General features: G+C 43.5%; 1 protein-coding gene across 3 annotated transcripts in view; it reads left to right on the forward strand.

Annotated features, from left to right (window-relative positions):
• Nucleotides 1-12,999, forward strand: part of LOC147032203 (uncharacterized) — a 124,037-nt gene that overhangs the window by 46,624 nt on the left and 64,414 nt on the right. Inside the window, exon 3 of one of the 3 annotated variants that reach the window (XR_015055076.1) lies at nt 9,612-10,820. The exons of the other annotated variants lie outside the window; for them this stretch is intronic. The gene's annotated coding sequence lies outside the window, so the exon portion shown is untranslated. Of the gene's footprint in view, nt 1-9,611; nt 10,821-12,999 lie in introns of those variants that run through there. 3 annotated transcript variants of the gene reach the window in all.

The following is a 12,999-nucleotide window of genomic DNA, read 5'->3' on the forward strand; positions in this document are numbered from 1 at the left end:
CGTCGTTGAGTCACGTAAAGGTTTTGCGTGTGCGCGCTGACATCACCGTGCTCGCCCCGGCGTCCTTTCAAGTTGGGGGGGGGGGCGTCAAGTGTGACCTTTACGTTACGTTAATCCGCGGTAACTCGAGAACGGAAGAAGCTAACAATGTCAAATTACACCAGGTGATTCAGGAAGGTGATGGCCAGCGCTGATTAGATTTTGGTCAAAATCGGTCAAAGGTCATGGTCACAGTGAAGTCAAACATTCGATTTTTGATGGTTTGGTGAAGAATCATCGTAGAAACTTCTGGTTTGCGTCGTTACCTTCTCTGGAGACAGCTTTTATTGGACAAGGTCAGGGGTCAAGTTGCCGATTTTCGTAAGTACCAGTCTATGACTACTTGTTACTTACGAAATCTAAAGATTTCATAAGTATATTGATGACTTCCGTCCTCTGTTTGTGTGTTTGTTTGTAGGCACGATAACTCGAGAAGGGAAGAAGCTACTAAAGTCAAATTACACGACGTGATTCAGGAGGGTGATGGCTCGCGCTGATTACATTTTGGTCAAAATCGGTCAAAGGTCAAGGTCACAGTGAGGTCAAACATCCAAAACATGATAACTCGAGAAAAGTTACCACAGGTGTTGTTGACGGAGCATGAGTTTGGAAGACCAAGGTAAGTTCGGCAGAATTTGTGTGTCAATTCGTCGAGTTACGGCTGTTTTAAAAATTTCAGCGTTATAAAATAATTCCGTAAATTCCTGTGGAGAAATGGAGTATTTTTGCTTCGGACGACGTTACGAGTTTGTTTTAACTTCAATTTTAATTATGTCTTCGGTTTTTGCGATCGCTTAGGACGCTTAACACTCGGTTGTCCAAATTCTGGTAAAAATCGGATGTTTTGGAGACGTTTTAAGATTGTATAAAAATATTTCACCCGCCGCGTCACGGCTCGTCATGTGGCGCAGCGCGCTCGAGCAGACACGTCATTGAGTCACGTAAAGGTTTTGCGTGTGCGCGCTGACATCACCGTGCTCGCCCCGGCGTCCTTTCAAGTTGGGGGGGGGCGTCAAGTGTGACCTTTACGTTACGTTAATCCGCGGTAACTCGAGAACGGAAGAAGCTACCAATGTCAAATTACACCAGGTGATTCAGGAAGGTGATGGCCAGCGCTGATTAGATTTTGGTCAAAATCGGTCAAAGGTCATGGTCACAGTGAAGTCAAACATTCGATTTTTGATGGTTTGGTGAAGAATCATCGTAGAAACTTCTGGTTTGCGTCGTTACCTTCTCTGGAGACAGCTTTTATTGGACAAGGTCAGGGGTCAAGTTGCCGATTTCGTAAGTACCAGTCTATGACTACTTGTTACTTACGAAATCTAAAGATTTCATAAGTATATTGATGACTTCCGTCCTCTGTTTGTGTGTTTGTTTGTGTGTGTGTTTGTTTGTTTGTAGGCACGATAACTCGAGAAGGGAAGAAGCTACCAATGTCAAATTACACCACGTGATTCAGGAGGGTGATGGCTAGCACTGATTAGATTTTGGTCAAAATTGGTCAAAGGTCAAGGTCACAGTGAGGTCAAACATTCGATTTTTGATGGTTTGGTACAGAATCATCACAGAAACTTCTGGTTTGCGTCGCCACCTTCTCTACAGACAGCTTTTATTAGACAAGGTCAGAGGTCAAGTTGACGATTTTGTAAGTACCAGTCTATGACTGCTTGTTTGTTTTATTGTTTGTAGGGACGATAACTCGAGAACATCAGGAGCTACCAATGTCAAATTACATCACTTGATTCAGGAGGGTGATGGCTAGCACTGATTAGATTTTGGTCAAAATTGGTCAAAGGTCAAGGTCACAGTGAGGTCAAATATTCGATTTTTGATGGTTTGGTACAGATAACTCGAGAATGGAAGAAGCTACCAATGTCAAATTACACCACGTGATTCAGTAGGGTGATGGCTCGCGCTGATTAGATTTTGGTGAAAATTGGTCAAAGGTCAAAGTCACAGTGAGGTCAAACATCCAAAAAAATGATAACTCGAGAACGGAAGAAGCTACCAATGTCAAATTACACCACGTGATTCAGGAGGGTGATGGCTAGTGCTGATTAGATTTTGGTCAAAATCGGTCAAAGGTCAAGGTCACAGTGAGGTCAAACATCCAAAAAAATGATAACTCGAGAACGGAAGAAGCTACCAATGTCAAATTACACCACGTGATTCAGGAGGGTGATGGCTAGCGCTGATTAGATTTTGGTCAAAATCGGTCAAAGGTCAAGGTCACAGTGAGGTCAAACATAATTATGTAAATCAATGTGGAGAAATGGAGTATTTTTGCTTCGCTCGACGTTACGAGTTCGTTTTAACTTCGATTTTAATTTTGTCTTTGGTTTTTGCGATCACTTTGGACACTTAAAACTCAGTTATCGAAATTCTGGTAAAATCGGATGTTTTGGAGACGTTTTAAGATTGTATAAAAAATATTTCACTTGACGCGTCACGGGTCGTCACATGATGCAGTGCGCTCGAGCAGACGCATCGTTGAGTCACGTAAAAGTTTTCCGTGTGCGCGCTGATGGTGTTTTCGATAAAGATGGTGTTTAAAAGTCATTTTTTATCCCAATAAAGGTTATCGTCACATGCCTGACTCGCTAAGCTGTCGGATTATGTAAAGATTGTTGGTGGATGGCCGAATATTACGGTTTTGTGACTTTGATAAAATAATATAAAATAATTGCGTGGAGAAATGGAGATTTTTGCTTCGGTCTACGTTACGATTTTTGATGGTTTGGTGCAGAATCATCGTAGAAACTTCTGGTTTGCGTCGCTACCTTCTCTGGAGACAGCTTTTATTAGACAAGGTCAGAGGTCAAGTTGACGATTTCGTAAGTACCAGTCTATGATTGCTTGTGTGTTTGTTTGTGTGTTTGTGTGTTTGTTTGTAGGCACGATAACTCGAGAACGGAAGAAGCTACCAATGTCAAATTACACCACGTGATTCAGGAGGGTGATGGCTGGCGCTGATTAGATTTCGGTCAAAGGTCAAGGTCACAGTGAGGTCAAACATAATTCCATAAATTCATGTGGAGAAATGGAGTATTTTTGCTTCATTCGACATTACGAGTTCATTTTAACTTCGATTTAAATTTTGTCTTCGGTTTTTGCGATCGCTGAGTACGCTTAAAACACGGTTGTCGAAATTCTGGTAAAAATCGGATGTTTTGGAGACGTTTTAAGATTGTATAAAAAATATTTCACTCGCGCGTCACGGGTCGTCACGTGATGCAGTGCGCTCAAGCAGACGCGTCGTTGATCACGTAAAGGTTTTCCGTGTGCGCGCTGATGGTGTTTTCGATAAAGATGGTGTTTAAGTCATTTTTTTATCCCAATAAAGGTTATCGCCGCATGCCTGACTCGCTGAGCCGTCGGATTATGTAAAGATTGTTGGTGGATGGCCGAATATTATGGTTTTGTGACTGATAAAATAATATAAAATAATTGCGTGGAGAAATGGAGATTTTTGCTTCGGTCGATGTTACGATTTTTGATGGTTTGGTACAGATTCATCGTATAAACTTCTGTTTTGCGTCGCTACCTTCTCGAGAGACAGCTTTTATTAGACAAGGTCAGAGGTCAAGTTGACTATTTCGTAAGTACCAGTCTATGACTGCTTGTTTATCTGTTTGTTTGTATGTCAATCACCGACAGGTCACAATTTTAAACCAATCTTCACGAAACTTCACCACATGGTGAAGTTTGTCATACGCAGAAGCCTATTCTTTTTGAGGTCAAAAGGTCAACATAGGCCGAAGGTCAACAACTTTGTCAAACTTCCAAAATCTTGAATTTTCATCCTATTGACAAAGAAATTTGAAGAAGATTTATATTTCTGGTCACTGAGTTCAAACACCTATTATTTTTGAGGTCATCATCGACCAAAATCTCAACATCGGCCAAAGGTCAACAACGTTGGTGAAATATCTAAAATTGTGAATTTTCATCTGATTGACTTGAAATTTGAAGAGGATATGCATAATAGGTCATCTAATTCAATGAACAAGTATTTTGAGGTCAACATTGGCCAAAAAGTCAACATCGGCCGAAATTTCAACATCGGCAACATCCTCCGTCGTGCAAAGTCCTTCCTCGGCCCTCTTGAGCTCCTGACCACTTACAAAGCTTTTGTCCGTAGCCTGATGGAGTACTGCTCTCCCCTCTGGGCTGGTGCTCCTGCCTCCCACCTTTCTCGGCTTCACGCTGTGGAAACCAGGGCATTTCGGATCATCGGCATCTCCTGCAATGAGGCTGAGTCTTTGGGCCTCTCACTCAATCACTGCAGATTGGTCGGTGGTCTTTCTGTCTTCTACCGACTCCTCTCCAGCCTTGCCCCCCTGCTCTCTCTGCGATTTGTCCCAACCACATTTCCACAGGGCGCTCAAGGTCCGCAAACAACCCCCTTCTGGTAAAACTACCAAAATCACGAATCACTGCTCATCTTCACTCTTTCATTCCTCTTTTTTCCCGCCTTTGGAATAAACTCCCTCACTCTATTCTTTCCCATTCTTCCCTCCAGGCTTTCAAAACAGCTGTTCACCACCACCTCTTATCTTCCCCCATCCAAATCCTCGATCTTTTCTACCCCCGATAATCCACCCAAGCCCACTTCCTTCAATTCTCCTGCTTTCCTTCCTGAAAGTCCCTGTAATGTCCATCTTCTCTTCGCCATGTTCCCCGTCCCATCCCCATCCCTCTCCCTTCCACAGTTCACCTAATGTGTCTGTTCCCCAATGTTTTGTCCCTTCCACTCCCGCCCCTCTTGTCTCATGCCTCCTTACTGTGAGTTGTGTGTTAGCTCTCATACGAGCCTCGACCAAGGTATACAAAAAAAATAAAAAAAATTTCTAAAATCGTCAATTTTCATCTGATTGATTTGAAATTTGAAGAGGATTGGCATATTTGTTCATTGAATGCAATAACCAATTATTTTTAAGGTCAAATGTGATTTATGGATTTCACAAGTGTCATGCTATACATCAGGTCAGGTCAGGTATGGGAGCATGTGCCAGAGTAGCGCGTCACTGCATCCCCTTTCCGCCGGTACTCCAGGGGCCTCCGTCTGGCCATCCCACAGGCAGATGCCTGGCCCATCCCCATCTCCTTGAGATGCCGATCAACCTGCTGCAACCACGAGGCATGTGGTCGGCCAATTGGCCTCCTCCACGCACGAGTCTCCCTCGCTGAGAGAATCAGGAAAACGAGCCACATATCCATACAGCCGCAGCTGATGCTCACGGACTACGCATGTAACAAATCTCATTTGAGTCTCTCTCAGCAACCGCTCCTTGGACACAAAGTCTGACCAGCGATAGCCAAGGAATCTCCGAAGAGACCTGGCACCAAAGGAATTAAGTCTCCGTATCAGATCCCTGGTCAGTCTTAGTTTTGACCCAGGAAACCCGTAATCCCAACGGCTCCGACTCCTCATTCAGCACCTCGAGAGCCCCCAAAAGGATATCTAAAGTCTCCACAAAGATAACTGCATCATCTGTGAATTCAAGGTGAGAGATCTTGACATTCCCAAATGATGCACCACAGCCAGATCCCTCCGACATCCTCCCCAGAATCCAGTCGATACAAGTGCTGAAAAGTGTGGGGGCCAGTACACTCCCCTGACGAACTCCAGTAACAACTGGAAATAAGTCAGAGATGGAACGACCACATCTCACAGCACTCTCAGTGCCAGAATACAGTTCAGACATCAGATCGATTAGTTTTGTTGACACCCCACAAAGACCAAGGATCCTCCAGAGGGCATCCTGATTCACTGAATCAAACGCTTTACAGAGATCAACATAGGCTGCAAGCAGCCCCTGCCAAAACTCTCATCTGCGTTTGGAGAGGACCCGAAGGGCAAGGATACAGTCAATCGTTGACTTCTTTAGTATATAGCCTGAATGCTCTGGCTGCTGGTGCTCAAGCAGATGGTGGTGAACCCTATCAATAATTATCCGAGCAAAGACCTTGCCTGGCACTGAGAGCAGCGTCACCCCTCGGTAGTTGTTGCAGTCTTGATGATCACCCTTCCCTTTCCAGAGAGGGACAACAAGGCCCCTCCTCCAGTCAGTTGGGATGATGCCTGTATTCCAGGCAGAGCATAGAACTGCATGCAACGACATGAGTGCAACATTTCCACCAGCCTTTAGAAGTTCAGCATGGATGCCACAAATCCCTGGAGATTTACAGCTTTTCAACCAGTCACTGCAGCTTGTGTTTCCACTAACGAAGGTGGACCACAGTTTATTGGAGGGTCAGCAACAGTGATTGTAACACCCTTGATGTCCAACTCCACAGCTGGTGGATCAGCCTGGTACAACCGCTCAAAGTAACCAGCCCAGCGGGCTTCACTTCTGACTCCTCTGTCAAGAGCCTACCACTCTGCTCTAACTGCAGTTCACCGAGGGATGGGCTTGGATGAACACAATGTGAGAATTCCCCTGTAAGCAGGATGAGAATCACTTGACCACAGGTGATGCTCTACCCCCTCACAGATTCCTCACACATAGGCCTCCTTGTCCACCCTTAGCACACATACAGTTTTATTCCTCAGCTCCCTGACCAACTCAGCTCTGGCATTCAGCTTGTCCCTATGACTCTGGTCAATGGTATCCAGTGTCCCTTGAGAGACAAAATTCTTCTTTGCCTGATGGTGAGTTCCAAGATATCCACCAGTAACATCAAGGATGGTGGTCTTGAAGGCACTCCACAACTCTTCAGGATCCCCCAAAGCACCCAGACCCCCCCAATTCCCACTCAGCCTGTTCACAAACTCCTCAGCTTCCCTCTCACCCTTGAACTTGCCAACATCCAGTCTAGATTGGGATGGTACCATTCTCCTGGATTTAAGGTGCAACTTAAGAGTTGCTACAACAAGCCTGTGGTCAGCATTGAGGAACTGAACACTCCGGTAGACCCTGCAGTTCTGGATCTTCCTCCAGTGACCATCAACGAGCACATGGTTAACCTCCTTTGCCACACCATCAGCGTTGGAATACCAAGTCCAGTGATGAGCTTGTGGGCGCTGAAACCATGAACTGGCCACCCTAAGTCCATGACTTCTTGCAAAGTCAAGGAACTTAGTGTGAATCAGGCTCACAGTTCCAGACCTAGGGCTCTGATCAACCACAGACTCGAGTTTGGCATAGAATGCGTCCTTCACGGTAAGATCACTCGCCTCAGTTGGAGCATATACAGAGACCAGGGAAACGACACCATATGAGTGATGAATCCTTAGTCTCATAATACGCTCTTCTGGTATGCCTTCAGCAACTCCTTGGGCATGGTAACCATCAGAGCGACCAGACCAATCGAAGGTGTAACCACCCGCCATGATCTTGCCACAATCCGGTCTCCGAACCTCAGAGAGAGCTGCAATAACGATGTCCAAACACTTGAGCTCAGATGATAACAGAGACAGGTGACCATCCTCTCTTTGGGATAGGGCATTCCAGGCACCCATCCAAAGGGACCACCTCAGGTTACCCCAAGGAGACCGCCGTGTGGTGGACGAAACCTCAGCACCACTCCGACACTCTCCCCCGCAATCTGACCCGGGAAGGTTAGCCCATGGTTTCCCTCCTATCATCAATGATTGGGGGTCACAAAGGCTTCACCCCAATCCCGTCATCTGGTGAGCTGCCCTGCGAAGGGAAGCTGCACAGGAAGTACTCCCACAGAGTGGGTACTAGATATGGTACTCCCACGGATTGGACACTAGATACAGACACAGTTGGGCACTAGATGTGGGTGGCCGTTGGCTCACAAGGAGTTCCTCCACCCTTTGACAGGTTTTGTTTTTAATCCTGCCAGGTGTCCATATCCAAACACCCTCCTCACCAGGAAATCTGGTGGGGGAGACAGTTTAGTCACCGACAACCCGACCATGGAACAGGTTCGTACAGGTTTACATGATACCTGTAGCAAGTCACAGATCTGATGTGGCCTGACCTGACTATACATGGCATCTTTCTTATTTGTTTGCCTGGGCAAACCTTACACCAGGTGACAGGTGACGATACATAGCACCATATCTTTCTTGAAGATTGGTTTGTTTGTCTCAACCATCCTTTTTGCTCGGAAGCTGAAATTTGGTACAGATGCCGCAGGCTCCCCAGCAATGTCGCATACTGGAGGATATGTTATTTATTTATTTATATGGTGTTGGAGTGGTGTACTTTGAATGTAGCTCCACTTCTTTTTCAATTTTATCAGTACTCAGTAGTGAAATAAGTGAAAAAAACAGATGTATACTTTACTGGAGCAGCATTATTTGTGGGCCTCATCCCAACTTCTGACATCGATCTCTGAATACTTGGACCAATAGGAAAATGGTCGTTGTCAAACTGATAGCATTAACATTTTAAGGACATATGATGATCTTGTACATTTTATCAGATATAAGCTTTTTTTTAAAGTGGAAAATAACTCCTCAATACTTAATTCTGTTTTTTTACTTCAATATGTGCAAATTAACTGTCAACAGCATGAAACACTAGTTGTGATTTAAAACACATCTTTGTTTGCCTGTGTAACTCCCAACTACCCTCCTTCCCCCAAACTCCTCTCGCACTGCCCCACACCATCTCTTCCTAACTGCTTGAAGAAAAAAAAAAAAGAAAAAAATCTTGCAAAAAATACATGTTTTCTTCACTCACTTTGTTGAACAAGTCTGGCCTCTCCACAATACCCTGGTTGCCTGCTTAAGTGGGCCACATTATCTGTACATAGTCAAGCTCCACAGTGAGTCTTATTGGTAATACAAGTCACACTTTTATAATCGTTGAATGTCGCTGATTGAAGTAGGATGAGTACATTGTTACCAAAGGTTCTCTTTTACTCCAAATAGATTTCTTACACGCAACCAAAAAATTATTTCTTTGAATTGACAATAACTTTATTTAAAGCAGGAATCAGCATTTATTCTAAATTTGTACCTGCCCCCTCCATGCCCCACCTCCGCCATCCCCTCTTCATGCATTCACCTGTGAAACATTCATCTCAGCCTATTGACTCGGTCAACCCATACAGTGTAAACAGGCCATCTTGGAATGAGATTATTCTTTCGAGTAACTTATTGTCAAACTCGAGAGAAACGTAAAAGCTCATTAGAGTAAAAAATTGAATTTCAATTTAAACTTCAATCCTTTTTCAAAAGAGTATAGTTCTACGAGGTTTTTTTTTCCAGCTTCAGAACCAGACAGAAAACCTCAAACCCAGACAAATAGGGGCATTTGAAATGCATTCAATTATACTTTCTGAATGTGTGGGGCCAAACAGGCCAAGCGTATGATTGCTTTCTGCCACATAAGGTTATCAACTCATACCGACTATGAGACGCAGAGATGGGCACCGCAGAAAAGTATGAACCGTATCAGAAATCAGAATGCTGAAATATCGCCGAAAAGTTTGAAAGTTTTGAACTGTAGGCCCTTACTTTGAGACACTTCTGCCACCAAAGAACATCACAAATCAATTTAAAGCATGTACTTTATTGCTGTAAAATAATTTATGAGCCCTCTGCATAGCTCCCATAAACATCTCTTTTATGTGATGTTGATGGCCTGCAGGTTGCCAAGATGATTCATATTTGCTGACTGATGCTGAAGGATTAAACCACAAGCCTGCAGTTATGAAACATTTGTCTCTGTAGCCTTCTTTATACAGTTTGTCTGTTAGTTTACCAGTTTATTTCCTATCAACGTTTTATATGGCATCTCATAATATTTGCAATGGTATTGTCTGTTCGTAGTCTGCTTGAAGCAAAAGAGGTGACCACGTCATCGTAAACTCACATTTATTTGTTGCTTTCTCTACTCTTTCCTTGCATGCCTAATTTTGTTTTTCCAAATTTGTCGACTATTCTACAAGTGACAATTTGTATTAACGCAGCATTCTGTCTGTGACCTTCAGCTTGGCAGTAGGTTCTCTACAGTCTGCTTACATCTTGGCTAAAGATCACCCAAAGCCTGAATCACATTCTCTACACCCCTGTGCACCCACATCCATCAGACACAAATCGTGAGGCCTGATGGCTCAGAAGCAGAAATCCTGAGCTGGCAGGATAGCCTCGAGGTATGCACACTCGTCTCTGAGCTGTATAGCCTGTGTTTGAATCTCGTCTCAGCTACAAAACTGTCACCCTGGTGTTTCGATGGCAGGGTGTAGCATCAATGTGTTTGCCATCCCTCAGATGGATGTTCAAATGGGTGTCCAATCTGCTAGATTTAGTAGACATTAACGATCCCAAGGTGTCCTTTGCTCATGAGTAGACAAACTATTGCCTGAACCATGGATAAATTCCAAATTATTTATCCAACATATATGGGGCATACACCAGCAGCACAGCCACACCCCACAGAAAATGATGCAATCAGCAACCAAGTGCTGCATACAAAAGGAATGGAAAGTAGAAATCGTCATTTTTCATCCCACACGGTGACTTCCATTTCTCAACCTTATTGCGTGCCCACGAACCTCCATATGATTATTCCATTCGCCAGTTTACACAATATTTGTTTCAGGTTATAATCACTTTTTCATCTTGACTTTTTATTTAACTAAACTAGACCATGTCAGTCTGCAGCTGGGGGAAGGTCTCCCTCTGGAGAAGTGCACAATTTTCTACTCTCTGAAGAACTTGGTTCTCATCTGCTTCTTCCACATCCTTCTCAAGGATATCAGTTTTAAATTATTGTTGTCCCTTCTTCTTGGTATACCCTTCCTGCTTAGCTCCAAATCATTTTATTCACTATGACTAATGCGTCTGAATTTAGATTTCCTTCTGATCCATTTGCTTTTCTCAATGAGATTTTTTTTTAAAGTGCAAGTTGTATTATTTGTTGAAATAAAAATTTATTTGTTAATGTTTTGCAAACAATAGGGGATAGGGTAGATTGAGAAAACCATGCTATAATAATTAACTCTGCCTTCGAAGGTGGACGTAGGTTATGTTTTCACCCCGGTCTGTTTGTCTCTGTCTGTGAACAGGATATCTCAAAAATGTTATGGACGGATTCAGACATATTTGGTGGACAGGTTTGATGTGTGACAAGGACGAATTGATTAGATTTTGGTGAAGATCCGGATCCGACGACTAGAATTTTTTCAGTGATTCTTCTCCATTGAGAGATCGGGCCAAAAACGACAAATAGCACGATATCTGAAAAAGTTTTGTGGACGGATTCGGATGAAACTTGGTGGATGAGATGGTTGGGTAGGTGATAATATCAAGCCGATTAGATTTAGGTTGAGATACAAAATGTAAACGATTCGGCCTTGTGGCATTGTGAGCTTTACCAAATGCCATTCTAGTTTTACCATTCAATTATTTTACATCCTTAAACTAGCAGGGCACAAGATAGAGCGCATAACTCCACCACGTAATGCCTGATCCACGAGAACATACCGGGCCAAATACGTTTTTGAAATATAATGCTACATATCGTTTTGGCCCTATCTCTCAATGGTGAAGAATCAGATGAAAAATAAAAATTAAATAATCATCAGATCCGGATCTGGATTCAGATCTTCACCAAAATTGAAGCAATCCTTCCTTGCACACACCCAACGTGTCTACAAGTTTCGTCCGAATCTGCCCACAACTTTTTGAGATATCTTGCAGACAGACAGACAAACAGACAACCAAACAGACAGAGAAGAGTGAAACCATAACCTCCTTCACCTTCATTGGCAGAGGTAATGATGGGTACAAGTACAGAATGCTAACCTGCAGCATTTACTTTCACCCCCATACCCTCTCAATAATTTGTTGTGGGGTCGAATATGGGAATATAAGTAATAGTGAAAAACGTTCACCTGCAGTGTGCTTAGGTGTGTTGTCATGGAGCTATATCACTCCCATGAAAACTCGAACAGTCGATCACCTAAACGCAAATGCTTTCGAGCTCAGAGTTAAGTATGGTACATCTCGTATTAGTGTTGTCACGAAGGGGATGCGAGACTGTTACTGTGTGTGTGTGTGTGTGTGTGTGTGTGTGTGTGTGTGTGTGTGTGTGTGTGTGTGTGTGTGCGTGCGTGCGTGCGTGCGTGCGTGCGTGCGTGCGTGCCCGTGTCCGTGTCCGTGTCCATACATTTTTTGCTTAATATTGCATGATATCTCAAATAGTTATGGATGGATTCAGACAAAACTTGGTGGACAAGTTGTGTGTGTGACAAGTATAAGCTGATTAGATTTTGGTTCAGGTCTGGATGGAGATCTGGCCTATCAGTGGGATACAAAACGTAAATTGGACAGCTTAGCTGAGGGTTGCGCTCTGTCGAGTGCCGTTCTTCAGGGTGGCTACAATGTCTTGTCACCCCTTGTAAAAAAAAATGTCCCCCAGAACTTGCTGCACAATATTAATCTCTGTAATGACAATGATGGAGCACAAACGGATCCACTTCTATTTTTATATGTAAGGTGTAGATGGCTCCAAGATCTTGCCTTTCTATGTACATAGTAAAATATGTACATAGTAAAACATTTCAAGAGTGGCTTCATGAATGCGAATGCAGTGAAATTCATAATATGCCACAACCATTCAATATTTGTCTCCAGATATTCCATCAGGATAAACTGCTGGTACTGGATTTAAGTTGAGAAGCACCACTCAGACTGGTTGGAAAATTAATTTCAGCACACATAATAAGTTAGTGATGATGAATATATTTGAATGTGTTCATGTTATTTAATCTGTTGCATTTTTCAACGTGGGATCTTTCGGCAAATGCATGCAGCCTTTATACGTTTTGAATTTTACTGCTATTTCCTTCATCGTTCTCAGTTCTACCTTCTCCTTCCCCATTAACTTCCATCCTTGCTTAAAAGGGCGCGTCGGTATGAATATGAGCAGGATAGCGGATGACAGATAACTTGCGGAGACCATCATGATCGGTTTCAGCACTCTTGAACAGAAGGCCGGAACACCATTTGTTCCATGACTCCAATCTTTTCTC

The sequence above is a fragment of the Eptatretus burgeri genome, chromosome 2 (assembly GCF_056783735.1).
Source record: "Eptatretus burgeri isolate ZD-2024b chromosome 2, Ebu_testis_v1, whole genome shotgun sequence".
NCBI lineage: Eukaryota > Metazoa > Chordata > Myxini > Myxiniformes > Myxinidae > Eptatretus > Eptatretus burgeri.